We start from the raw sequence: 13,989 nt of genomic DNA on the forward strand, positions 1-13,989 counted from the left end.
AAAACCAGACCACAAGCAAATGGGTTGAATTGTGTCCTCCAAAAAGATGTGTTGAAGTCCTAACCCCTGGTATCTATGACTGTGACCTTACTTGGCAATTGCAGATATAATCAAGTTAAGATGAGGTCGCTAGGGTGGGCCCTAATGCAATATGACTGCTGTCCTCATGAGAAGAGAAGAGACACAGGCTGACCACAGAAGAGGCTTCTGGAAAGATGGAGGCAGAGATTGGAGTGATACAGCTACGAGCTAAGGGACACCAAGATCGCCAGCCACCACTAGAAGCTGGAAGAGGCAAGGAAGGAACCTCCCCTACAGGTTTCACCTTTATGGTGTTTGGTTATCGCAGTTCTAGGAAATCAATGCAGCATTCACTTGTTCATTCATTCATTCCTTCATTCTTCAAACATGGAATGTGTACCCGCTGACCTGGGCTCTGTGCTGGGGGCTTGAAGGCGGCTGCCCACGGGGTGAGGTGATGGTAGCACACAGGAGCATATGGTGGTGATTTTCTGACCTGTTAGTCTGGATTTTCTAAGAAGTCAGTGTTGAGCCAGGCCATGTCTCAGTGTCCTCAAGGGAACTGAGCCTCCAAGAACGAGAGCCTCAGTCTGGAAAGACAACAGCCGAGGGGCAAATGGGCGTGATGAGAGCGCCTCTGCGAAATCTCCGAGGACATGAGGGAGGAGGACTTGGCTGATCACCTCCTGGGCAACTGGAAACGCCTCTCCTTGGTACACTGAAGACCACCAAATAAGACTGCTCAGACAGGAGTGGGAGCAACGTGCAATCTTCCATGGAGGGGGAAAACATCACGGCGGTAGTCATCTCTGTACCGCTTCACCTAAATCAGTAGCTGGCAGCACCGGGAGGCCTGTACATTGGGGTTTGCGGGGCTCGGCACCGTCATACGTGAGGTTTCTCATTGTTTGTTGCACCTTTGACAACTTCTATAACTTCTTCCAGCTTCAGTTTTCTTTCTCTGTAAAACATTGACAGGCATACTTAACATCTTAGTTTTGATGTGAAGATAAATTGAAAAAAATGTTATGCAAAGTATTTAACAGTATGCCTGGTGCATAGGAAGGGGTTAATCAAGCTTAGCTACCATCATCATCATCATCATCAAAAGAAGAAGACCCTTAACGGAAAACCAGTGTGTTTTGGGGCTGCCCCTTACCTTTGAAATGTATGGGCCTGACTATCAACGTGCCAAAGGGAGGGGGTCATCTTCATTTGGGCACTGGTGACCTCCTCTCACCCATGTGCGCTGTCCCCGCCCCCCCAAGTGTCAAGGAAGCCGTGATCTGGCGTCAGTGGGACTCACACTCCAAGCTTTGGGCACCAGCAGCCGAATTTCAGGTACGAGGCAAGCAAGCCGTTTGCCAGGTGACAGCAGGAAGGAGAGGACACCTCGGTTCCCCGGGGAGGCTCGTCAGCACTGGCTCTGAATTCCCACAGAACTGCCGACAGGAGCCTGGGTGAAGGGGCTGGCAGGGGCGAGGTTTACTGGGAGATCAACAGGCAGCCAGGGAACAGGTATCCTGTGGGGAGACTAGAGTCAACTGGCCTGGGCAGGGTTTGTCCCCGGGAGGGGTGGAGGAGCCCGGGCACGCGGCGTTGGGGAGGAGCTGGAAGGGGCCGGAAGAGCGCAGTCCCAAAGCAGGGCAGACATGAGGGGTCGGGCACCGGCCGTGACCGAGAGGGGATGGAAGGAAGAAGTAGGCGACGAGAGAACCAGAAGACGAGCAGGGAGGTGCCTCTGCCGGCTTTCCGCTTCCTGCGATGACCACCAGGTGTCGCTATTGCCCCGCGCAGGCAGCGGGAGCGTTGGTCCTCAAAGGCTCCTCTTTCCTTCCGTCTTTCTCCCAGCACCTCCGGAGTTAGACAGCGTTCTGCAAAGATGACACGTACCGGGTCCCAGCCTTGAGTCGCTCGCCTAGTAACAAAGCCACAGGGAGAAGGTCTGTGCAGTGTACGGGCCTCCAACTGCAGACACGCAGGCCAGCCCATGGAACCAGACTTAACACTGATGCACCTGAAATCTGGATTTCAGCATATTAAGGATCTTTAATTCAATGCTGTAAGGACTCCAGGGAGGTAGCCTATGACAGCTGTCATTTTAGTCCACAAGAGCCTCGAACTTGTAGTGGAACTAAGCCAGGCCCTTCCTTGTCTAGAACCTGGAAGGTGGCAGAATCTGAGCTCCGCTCAGGACAGAGGCCCCTCTCTCTGGGCACTGTCCAACCTGAAAGTCTGCAAGCGTCCTGAGCCCCTTCCCCTCCTGGGGCCCAAGTGGGCTTGGAAGGGCCAGAAGCCTCCGCCTGATGCTAGTGGGTTGGCTTTCAGAGCATTGGAAGGAAAGTTGTTAACCTCCCACCCAATTTCAGCTCTCCAAAGATCCCCTGATACTGGAAGGCTAGGGGAGACCCCCTGAGCACGGGAGCTGTAGGCCTGAGAGGAAATTCTACAGCCAGGCCCAAGAGGCGTGAAAATAACAACAGCAGCAGCAACAAACATTTAGTGAGCACTTACTATGTGTCAGGCACTGTTCTAAGCATAGTACCTGTAATTATTCATGGAATCCTCACAAAAACTTTATAAGGGCATATTACCACTGTTTTACAGATAAGGAAAGTGAGGCACAGAGAGTCTTAAGTCTCTTTGGGACTCAGTTGCCTGAAAATTCAACAGTTTTGAAGGAAAGTGCCCTAAAAGACTCCATGTCAAGGGATTTAAAGGACTTGTGGATTAGGAGAGAAGATCGCCACCCCTCACCATGTTAACCATAAATTATTTTACTGAAATAGCAGGAAATTTCATGGTGAGTAAGTAGTAAAATGTAGGGGTGAGACCAGGAAAATGTATTGTTTGGATACGTTGCAGTGGGAAGAGAGCCCTAGAAAAATTGCTGGAGAATCTAGAGGAAACGGCTTCTAATGGGCAGCCTGTGAAGTTTTCTTTTACAGCGCCCCCTGGTGGGGAGCACAGGCAATGCCGCTGCCCTGGCAAAGTTCCCGGGAGGCCAGCCCCTGGAAGTGCTGTGTTCACACCCTGTTAATGGAAATACCAGCTTTGTCCTCCAAATGAGAGAGCATCGCGGTGTGGGCAAAGGGCAGTTTGGCTGCTAGAAAGGCAGCTTGGGGTGGGGGTTCACACGTTGAATTACCGTCCCGACTGGTGGCCCACTACATAAATGACAGGCCACTAGATAAAGGCGTGTGCAGGCATGTGTGGTGTGTGAGCCGCCTGGTGAAGACCCTGCTGGGCAGAAAGCGATGCTGGAAGGGGCTAGTAAGCAGTGGTTTGAAGCTCCGCAACAGTCCCAGAACTGCTAACAATGTCAGAAATTCTATCACCAGAGAGAAGAGGACATGGTACAAGGCTGGGTCCTAATTTTGCCCCCCTCTGAGTTCAGAAAATTCTTCCGAGGGCTGAAGCAAGCTCCGCCCTCCCCCATCACTTCCTTCCAGGCTCAGAGAACTGGTCTCACCAGTTGGGCATCTAATGCGCCAGGACGAATGAGCTCGTCAGACACTTTCCGGGGGAGGGGGGCGGCGGGGCAGACAGTGAGTGGAGACCCCTGGCACAGCTGGAGGACGGGGGTGTCCACCATGTTTAAGAGCTGCCTCTGCACTTAGAGTTCAAACTGCCACCACCTGCTGCCTAGGGTGTGGCCGTGGGATGGGCGTGGCAGAATTGTCCCAAGGGCCCTCACATTGCCCTTTTGGGTTGGCAAATAGCTGTTGGAGACATTTCTCCTTGAGAATGAGGTACCCTCTTTCAGTCGGGGTGCAAGGACCTTCAAGGCTATTATTACAGAAGAGACCCCCCCCACCCCCCCCCTTCGATTGCCAGCTCCTGGGCACAAGTATCCCATCTCATGTCACTACTGTGGTGGCTGCCTGGCATGGTAGACACCCACCACATAAGCCTGACTTCAGCTTCCAAAGAAAGAAGTTGCCCGTGTCCAGGGGCAGTCCCCATCCTCCATGGCAGCCACAAACAACGTGACATGAGCTTTGAAGTCAGACCTGAATGTAAATCTCAGTAACACCATTTACCAGCTAAAATATCAGGGCAAGTGTCCTCATTTGTAAAACAGTGGTGGCAGTGACACTGGGGAGTGAAAACTATATTATGGGATGTTGGGAAGATGAAAAGAACACCCCATCCTGGGACTTTTCACAAAGGGGAGACAGAGGGGACCCAGGCACCCAACTCTTCAATAGCGGGGTCCCCTGCAGGATTTCAGCTGCTGGCCCCACCCTCTCCTCCCCTTCCGGTCCCTAGGCTCTTTTGCTTAACCTTTGGACACGTGCTCTGTAATTGCCATTCCCTCCCCTTCCACAGGCCGTTGCCTGACGTGGTCCTCAGGACTAGGCCTCCGCACTATATGCCCCATTTAGAATTACATGAGGGGAATGTGGGAGGGAATGTAGAGAGAAAAGAAAATGTTTAAAATAACAGAAGCTTCTACTTTTGAGGGAAGTCTGAAAAGACGTAGATGATTAAGTCCGGGAAAGAAAAGACTGTAGAAAAGAGTGAAGAAAGGATGAGGATTCAGGTCAGACTCAGAACTTCCTACGGTTGGAACCACGGGCGAGGGAGGCCAAGGGCTGAGCAGTGGTCATCAGCAGGAACCCTAAGCCAGACTGCACGCGTCTAACCCCAGCTCTTCCGCTCAGGAGCGTGGCCTTCACCGGTCTGTGACTTGGCTTCCTCATCTGAAGAATGGGGACAGTCATACCCTCCTAGGGTTGTTACAAGGATTCAATAAGTAATGTTTATGACTCATTCAGCGCAATGCCTGACTTGTAGTGAATGCTACCGTGTTTCCCCGAAAATAAGACCTAGCTGGACAATCAGCTCTAATGTGTCTTTTGGAGCAAAAATTAATATAAGACCCAGTCTTATTTTATTGTAATATACGACTGGGAATAATATAATATAATACTGAATCTTATATTAATTTTTGTTCCAAAAGACGCATTAAAGCTGATTGTCCGGCTAGGCCTTATTTTTGGGGAAATGTAGTAATATTATTTTTCCTTTGAAATGAAAACTTGGAGAATTAGGGGAGATGAGCAAGGAGGGCCCATAGGGCCATCTAACCTAACCGTTTCTTTTACAGGTGAAGAAACTGAGCCTGGAGAGCTGCTGTCCCCACTAACAGCGAGAGGATGCTCCAGCCTGGGCATTGTGCCCACCACCTGCCAACTCTTTCCTTTGCCAGGTTGCAGCTAAGTAAGGACTGTTTCTGCAGCATTCCTGGAAGTCTGGGTCTTACCATAGCGCAGCGCCTGGGCAGGGGGCAACATGACCTATCTGTTCATCTGTCAGGTTGCCAGGGACAGGCAATCCAACATAAAATAGGTTAAGGAAAAAAAAAGCAATTCCTTATGTAACTAGGAGGTCTGGGGTGCTTTTCAGGCACTGGAGGATCTGGGGCCTAAAATGATTCCATCAGGATACACTGTCTGTCCTTTGTGTTTCTTTAGGGGCACTTCATTCTCAGGTAGGCTCTCCTCCTGGGGGGTAAGGGGGACCACCAGCAATGTACATAAGCATACATTGTCCTCATGTTTTAAAACGTAGGTTTTATTATTCAGGTATGGTGAGGCCAACAGATCAGGAGACAATTACCATTGAAAAGATATTAGGTTGGTGCAAAAGTAATCATGGTTTTTGCAATTATTTTTAACCTTTTAAACCACAATTACTTTTGCATCAACCTAATAGTATGTCACTCACAGTTCCCAAGAGGTGGGGGCTCACCCTGCCATGCAGGGCCACACAGTGAAGCACCAGGGAGGGTCAGGAAGCAGAGTGGGCAGGAGGAAAATGTGGGCCAGAGACTTTACTATGGTTTTTGAGGGAAAGAATGGGCCAGCAGGGTAAGCAGGTTTAGGATTGGCTAGTTTGAGAAATTTCAGAAGATTCTGGGGTATAGGGACTGCCCCTAGGGGTCTGATATCTGGCCCTGGGGTATTTAGGGCAGGGGTAGAGTAGCATGGAGTATAGAGTCCAACAAAGGAGATGGAAGGGGGTGGGGCTCTGGACTGGTTAGTTTGCATATGAAGGGCCCACTTCATACGCAGGAGAATCATTTGCTATCTTTAGAAATTGACTAGACCTGGGAGGGGCCGTCTCTCCAGTCAGCAAGTCCCCAGATGTCAAAGCATCAGAAATACAGAAAATTAAAAAAAAACCATAATTAATGCATCTCACAACTATTGACCTCAGTAAAGAGTTTACATCTTTCAGCATCACCAGCTAACATCTGGGAGGAGCTCTGATTGGCCCACTTGCGTGATATGCTCTCCACCAAATGCTGGCCAGGATGTGGAGAAACTGAATCTCATACATTGTTGATGGGAAATGTAAAATGGGACAGACACTCTGCAAACTGTTTGGCAGTTTCTTAAAAAAACTAAGCAGACACTTACCACAGGACCCAGCAATGGCACATTTATCCTAGAGAAAATGGAAGCTTATGTCTACACAAAAAATCTCTACACGAATGTTCATAACAGTGTATTTGGAATAGTCTCCCAAAAGTTAATCTCAAGATGTCACATGCTGTATGATTTCATTAATACAACATTCTGGAAATAACAAAATTGGAGAGATGGTGAAGAGTTTACTGGTTGCCAGGGGTTAGAGATGGGGGAATGATGGGAGAGGTTCCAGGAGGGATACCTTTGTGATGCTAGAATAGTTCTTTCTCCAGTGGGGTGGCAGTTACAGGATGAAATGGCATGGCACTACATACATGTCAATTTCCTGGCTTTGATACTGTTGTATAGTTATGTACAATGGAGCTTTTGGGGGCACAGGGGGATGGGTACGTGGCACTCCTCTGTCCTATTTTTGCAACTCCCTGTGAATCTATAATTATTTAAAAATAAAAAGTAAACAAATCTTAAAGAACTCTTAGCTCTGAGGGGCATAAAAACCCTTCAAGGGAGCTCCAGCTGTTAGGTCAATGAACAATCACAGTCGCCTTGGGGAGAAGGGCTGCGTCCCGGCTGTATTTTTCTGCTTGTGTACTGGGAGAAGAAAATCTCTACTTTGGTTTTCCATTCACCCCAGCTGCAGCTATGGTTGTGCTGAGTAATGAGCTTTAGAGCTAATCAACTGGTGAGATTTAGAAATAGAGAAATAATTACCATGAGTCTCTAGAAACAAGAAAGTTGATGGGATTTTATATATCTGACCTGGCTACCTGGGAAATGCTTATGATGTTCAGTGAAACAATTAGGAGACCATTTTATGGGCCCTATGATTGTATCCATATACAAAATATAAAGTATATGGCTAATATAGTGATATATGTCAATTACTTCTCAGAAAAACGGGGGGGGGGGAAGCATATGGATAAAGCAGGAGAGAATAAACACAAATGAATATACCTATGCTTTTACAGCAGTGAGATCAAGGGTGGGTTTTCTGCTTCTGCTTTTTAAACTATTTATGAAGTTGTTTGTGGTATTTTTACTTAAAATTTCATTTCATTTTTTAAATGTGTACTTTGAGATACCATCATTCTACCTTGTCCCCCACCAATAGCTTTTGTTACCTTCTTGTGTATCCTTCCATATTTTCTTGATGTAAATCCAAACAAGCCTGAATAATATTCTTATTTTTTCCTCATTCTACCCTAAAAGCAGCATTCTTAATGCATTGTTTCTGTTCCTTTTTTATTTTCACTTAGCAATCTTTCCATATCCACACATGGACCTTTTCCCCTAAATGAACAAAGAAAGGAGAAAAATAAGCAAATAGAAGTGTGAATACTGTGATTGCCAAGGAAGTAAGCAAATGAGGATTCTGCATTTAGAAGGTCACCTGGCTGGTCAAAGCAGTCAGGCCACCTCCCTCCATTCCAAATCTTTCTCTCCACTCATTTCCCAGTGAAATGTAGGACTCACCTCCTGTGCTATTTATCTGGCAAGCATTGCTCCCCATTCCTGGCAAATGGGCAAGTGTCTTTTCATGGTGGTTCATCACTTTGGGGGACAGATGTGAATGGGCTTCTGCCAGCTGCTGGGGCATCCACCTGCTGTGCACTTGTCACTTACTGTCTTTTCCCCAACCCCAAATAAAGTGGCCTAATTTTTAGCAATGTCAATCATCCTTAGTTATAACTCAAGTCCAACTCCTTCCCCTTCCTTCCCCTCCCGAGGCAGCCTGCTCTCTCTTGCTTACTCATTTGGCTACAGGAAATCCCCCATAGGTTTCCTGGGACAAGGAAGAGCTTCCAAGCCGTTCAGTGTGGGGAGCTGAGAGGGCCCTTGGCTCTGGGGGCTGCCCCACTTCAGTCAGGGTGCTGACTCCACCAGGAAGGCCTTGTCTGGGACTCCCTTTGGAAAGCTGGAGGTGTCTGGGTGTGGCCGGCCCCACATATCCTGGGAGACAGGACTGGGTTCCGGGGCCCCAGGGTAGGATACCATCAGGGACAGAGGACCTGATAGCAGGGGAAGTACAGAAATGCTGAGCGAACATCTCACCAGCAGTGAGCGCTCTCTTGGTGGTCTCCTGCCCTCAGTCTGGCTTAATCTGTGTCTTCTTCTTCTGGGTGGGTCCTGGGGAAAAGCCGTGGGAAGGCTGACTGTATCACTTTTTGCCTCCTAGAGTTACGTATCTGTTCTTGATGCAGAAGCTCCTGCAGCCCTGGCGGAGAGATCCTGGCGACTTGGCCCTGGACGTTAGAGAGCTGGAAAGGACACCCTGGGCCTTGGGGTCCCCCCTCTAGAGCCAGCTCCATATAAGTGGATGGCGGCCTCTCAGCATGTCAGTTTCCTCATGGAAAATGGGTAAAGTGGCCACTTTCTTTTTTGTCATGGGATGTAAAAGAAGCAAATGGGATCAGATGGCAAACTCAAGTGCCCATGGTGAGTAGGGAGGGGATGCAAATGGGTAGAGCAGCTGGACAAAAAAATATGTATTTTTAGAGATAGAGGTGTGAAAACCATTTCACTTTCCTCTTGCCTCTAGCGATCATGTTGATTACAGCAGTCAAGTTCCCCTGGGCCTCTGCGAGGGAGATGATGGGCAGGCTGAGCGCTGTGGGGAACAGAGGGGTCTGATGCCACATCCACAGGGCAGCAGCTATGGAGTACCAGTGGGCTGTTGCCAGGCAGGAAACAGCCAGATGTGTGGCCAGATCTAATTTTTCAGAAGTTGGAACCCTTATTTTTATTGACGTTTCCTAATGTTGAAATGTTGGCGAATGATTCAAAAAATTGTAAAATGCCACGGGCCAATCAAAACAGGTCTGAGGGCCAGATTTAGGCCTCAGGCTGCCAGTTCGTTGACCTCAGACGCAGACCTCTTCAGGGCCGTGTGCCGTCTGCTGGCCCGCACCCAGCCATTTCCGCCAGCAGGAGGAAAAGGTCTGCGGACTTGACTTCCTCACTCCCCGCTGTCATTCAGCTATGAGACACTGAAATACTTCATTCTGAGGCAAACATGTATGAGCGATTTCCTAGAAGTTTGGCACCCATCTTTCCCACTGTTTCACAAGAACAGTTTGAAAATCACTTCTGGGCTCTGCAATGACGCTCAGCGGCCCCAAGCCAAGCCAGTCACTTCTCTCTGGGCCTCAGTTTCATCATCTGTAAAATGAAGGGGTCCAATTAGACACTCATCCAGATCAAACCTTCACTGGCTCTAGAACCAATTTTTCTTTTGGAGGGGTGTGGCGGGGGGGGGGGGCAGTTTTTGTAACTTACTTGAGTCTCTAAGGCCGCACCATCCAACAGAAATATGTAAGTCTCGTACATAATTTAATATTTTCTAGTAGCCACATTGAAAAATTAAACAGAAATAGGTGAAATTAATTTTCATAATACATTTCATTTAATGCAACACATAAAATATTATCCGTTCAACATGTAATCAATATAAAAAAAACTATTAATAAGATATTTTACATTATTGGAAACCCAGAGTGTATTTCACACTTACAGCACATCTCATGTGCTCAGTAACCACATGTGGTTAGTGGCTACTACGTTGGACAGCGCAGCTCCAAGGCAAGAAGTGACAATTTCCACATTCCTAGGTCACCTATGTTGGAATGAGTATCCTGCCTTTTACCTAGTGGGTGAAAGCAATGCATACCTCCCCGTTCTGCACAAAATTTTTCTTTCCACTGAAAAAATGTCTTCATGGTGAGAGGCAACCATACCATATTCACTTTACCCAGCATGCACTGCTCTCACGCAGTCAGACAGGTATGTTCCTACCATCTGTCCATTAACTCTGGGGACAGTTCTAAGTAGGTAAGACCTGCCGGGGAGAGATAAGGAGCCCACTTTGGGACTTGTAGCTGACCACTGCCTATAGCCTGTGAGAGCCAGGGGAACAGCTCCCCTGTCCACCTCTGAAGGAGCCAGAGGCAGCTGTGAGCAGGAGGAGGAGAAACTTGAGGTAGGGAACAGAGAAGATACCCACCCAGGCTCCCTTGGGAAACGCAGGCTCCCAGCGTTCAGCAGCCCTGGGTGGGAGAGTAAGCTTTCATTTGCAATGAAATTTGGAAGGCCTAGATTATTTCACTGGACTGGGCTGACTCATTACTGAACTAAGGCTATTTTGTTTCTAAAAGTAATCAGAGGGTTTGATTTAAGATTCCAGCAAAAACAATGTCTGTGTGTTGTGTTCTGGGGAGTTGGTAATGGATTAAACAAACATGATTGTTGATAATTGTTGAAGCTGGGTGATTGGTTACACTAGGGTTTATTACATCATTTTCTTTATGTTTAGTCATGTGTGAAAATTTCCGTAATACAAGTTTTTAAATAGTGACCAGAGGACATTTTAAAATTGGGAGTGAATAGGAGAAGTACAGAATCGGCCAGAGATTCACTTATGGGTAGGCTCAGAGATAGCCCTCCAGAGCAGGTTTCAATGGGTACATGATGCACAAAAATTATAAAACAATAAAACTGTTTTCCGAGTACATCCCATGATACCCACCAGTCCAAAGCTCTGGTTGTTTTTTCTTGGTGGTTGAATTTATATGTTCCCGTTTGCTAACCATTGCCTTCCATGTTCCTGGGGATGTGCCTTCTGCCTGAGGCTTCCCCAGTGCTCTCCCCAGCAGGATTTGTGCTCCCCAACTTTTTTTGGGGGGGGGGTTTGATGGCACAGTAGCTCCTTGCGACAGACATCCAGGTGGGTATTCCCAAAGTGCAGAGACCCTTGGAGCACAGGACAACCTCTGTGAAGAGAGCAAAGCGGGGCCATTAGTCACCAAGGATCATCTGACATTTGGAAATGAACTCCTGGTCTCTCATAAATAAGCTGGAACACTGAATCACGCCTGGGGGTTGGGCACTTTTACATAATGTGCTATGGGGATGCTTGGTATAATGTCTACATGTGTGTAAAGTGAGTAGCATGTGTGTGAAGGGGAACTTGCTGGCCTCCTTTAGGCCCCTCGGTTTGGGGCCACGGACCCCAGCAGCTCCCGCTGTGTGGGTGGGTGATTTCAGTCACTAGCCACATTGGTGACAAGCTTTTCTTGACTCCTCCTCTTGAACTTACCCCTCAAGCCTGAGGCCAAGGGCCAGGGGCCTGTCTGACTGTCCTTTCTCAGGTCTGGAAGCCGCTCAGGAACGAAAAGCCATCGTTCGTGTCAAGTCCATACCTGGCACTGACGCTTACACCTGAGGCCTCCATGGGCAGCTACATCTCTCGGAGAAATGCGCCTTCCACTTACAGTTTTGACTCTTTTCCTGAGTGAATTCCTGAGGGCTAGGCATTGTTCAATGCTTTGTGTGAATTATTTAATCTTCACAGGAACCCTGGGAGGAGGGGATTATCAGTTCCCTGCTATGTAGATGAGAAAGGAGGGGTACAGAGGTTGCTGCTAAGTGACTTGCTTAAGGATACACAGAGCGCGAGCTGTGACCAGACTCAGCCCAGCAACCACTGTGTTACCCCTCTCCCAGCCATCCAGGCTCCTTATGGAAATATGTCCAAAAGTGCCTGAGGCATGGAAGACTCCCAGCAGTGTCACATTTCTAAAGCTGTGCAGTTATGGGACTTGCCAATATGTGCGTGGTGAAGAGTGGCCCTTGCCAACCAGGGGTTCTCAGGTGACCTGGGAGGATAATTGATTAAGAATAATTTGTGATGAAGTCAAATGTTTATTTTGAAGTGGGGGACAGTAGTTTTCTGGGCTAAAGCTTCCCTCTCCCCAGTTGGCCGTGCACCCTTTATTTGTTTAGCAAATCCTTTCTTCAGTGGTCCTGCAGAGGCTATCTGAAGAAATAAACTGAGGTCGAACACTTTTACGTTTACAAAGTGCTTTCCTTACACAGCTTTGTGTTTCTCTCCATAACATAGCAGCGGGCAGTTTAGATCCATGATAAAGATTAGGACACAGAAGCTTAAGGTGGTCAGATCCATTGCTTGGCAGCTCAGCCAAGACTCAAACCATAAATTCAAAATTGGATTTTCTAATTGAAAAAAAAAAAAAAAATGTAAAGGGCAAAGATGCCAAGCTAGTGAGGTTTTAGAACAACCACCCTGTGCATCTTACAGATTTCTCTCAAGCCTAGTTCCTCTGTCCTTACTTGTCATACACATACTCTTTCCCTCCCTCCACCCACACCGTGCTGATGAGAAAACAAGATCCTTTCCAGTCACTCACCTTGGAAAATGAGGGCAGCGTTATAGCTGTACGTGCAGGATTCTGGTCCAGGTTTCAACATGGAGACCCTCTGGGCTGCATGGTGATTTAGGATGAATTGACCTTGAATTGTTATTGGAGGACTTAGATCCAGCACAGGGATATCGAATCCACTGACACCTCTTTACGAAAGGCTGAGGAAAGCCTAAGTGGGGAGACAGGTGGGGTGAGGAGGGGACATAACTTGTCAAACACAGAATCATCTTGGCCCCATTTGTCCAGCGGGAGCCCAGGGCAGTTAGATGCCCTTTCTAGAAGCAGAACGCCCGGCCAGCACATTTGATTTCCTAGAGCTCTTCTGTGTACCCGTTGGCCTTTTTTCTCCCCCTTTGCTTTGTCCCTTGGCCTCTGTCCCCTCCCCTGCCCCCACCAGCCTGCACAGAAACCTGGCTACCCCAACCAAGAGGCCTCTAAAGCTTTACAGTTCACAAAGAGCTTCGGTGCACGCTTTTGAAGCTTCCTTTGCCAGCCTGCAGATGAGGGTGCAGAAAGCTGGAATGGACTTCTCCACGGTCACACAGCCAAGATGTAACCTCCAGTTTTCTGTTGTGAGCCCAAAGATTTTCCGCTCCAGCTCTGAGAAACAGCAATCCTTTCTCTTTAACTCCTACTGCCTGGGATGCCTTTGAGATTCATCTGTGAGTGAGTACATTTCATTCGCCAGGAATTCTTCGATTTTTTATTCACAAATACATATCTCCCTACCTGAACTCTAAGCCTTTGAATCAACTCAATATCAAACAAACAAAAACACTGCAAGCCGGCAAAACAAAACAAAACAAAACAAAGTACACTTGTCCCTGGGTAGGACTTTATCCTTAAATCTCCTGATTCCTCCTACCCCCCTGGACACCCCACCCCAACAGCTAGTGTGTGTGTATGTGTGTGTGTGTGGGGGGGTAGGGTTCTGTTTCCAAAGTTCTCACAGTTACAGGTGCCTAACATGGATTTGTTTATTGAGCTCCCCAAATCTAGGGAGTGCTCATTTGCTTGTGTGGGAATCAAAAAAGGAAAATTATATATATATATAATACATATATATGTATTATATATACCGTGGCAAGGGCTATATATATATATATATATATACTGTGTTTCTCCGAAAAAAAGACCTAGCCGGACCATCAACTCTAATGTGTCTTTCGGAGCAAAAAAATCAATATAAGACCTGGTCATATAATATAATATAATATAATATAATATAATATAATATAATATAATATAATACCAGGTCTTATATTGATTTTTGCTCCAGAAGACGCATTAGAGCTGATGGTCCGGTTAGG

The 13,989-nt window shown here is 47.6% G+C and overlaps 1 long non-coding RNA gene across 2 annotated transcripts; it reads right to left on the bottom strand.

Moving 5' to 3' along the window:
• Positions 1–366: 366 nt before the first annotated feature.
• LOC141573142 (uncharacterized) lies at positions 367–13,760 on the bottom strand. Of its 2 annotated transcripts, XR_012498747.2 has the most exons (6): positions 12,665–13,760; positions 10,984–11,227; positions 9,738–9,801; positions 8,514–9,620; positions 1,328–1,939; positions 367–982 (listed from the first exon to the last, which is right to left on the bottom strand). It is a non-coding gene; the product is annotated as an uncharacterized LOC141573142 (long non-coding RNA). The 2 variants fall into 2 exon arrangements; XR_016021175.1 differs by having other exon boundaries at positions 372–982; positions 9,738–11,227.
• Between the last annotated feature and the right edge of the window lie 229 nt (positions 13,761–13,989).

This window comes from Rhinolophus sinicus, chromosome 4, assembly GCF_057876585.1.
Source record: "Rhinolophus sinicus isolate RSI-liver-muscle chromosome 4, RSI-T2T, whole genome shotgun sequence".
NCBI lineage: Eukaryota > Metazoa > Chordata > Mammalia > Chiroptera > Rhinolophidae > Rhinolophus > Rhinolophus sinicus.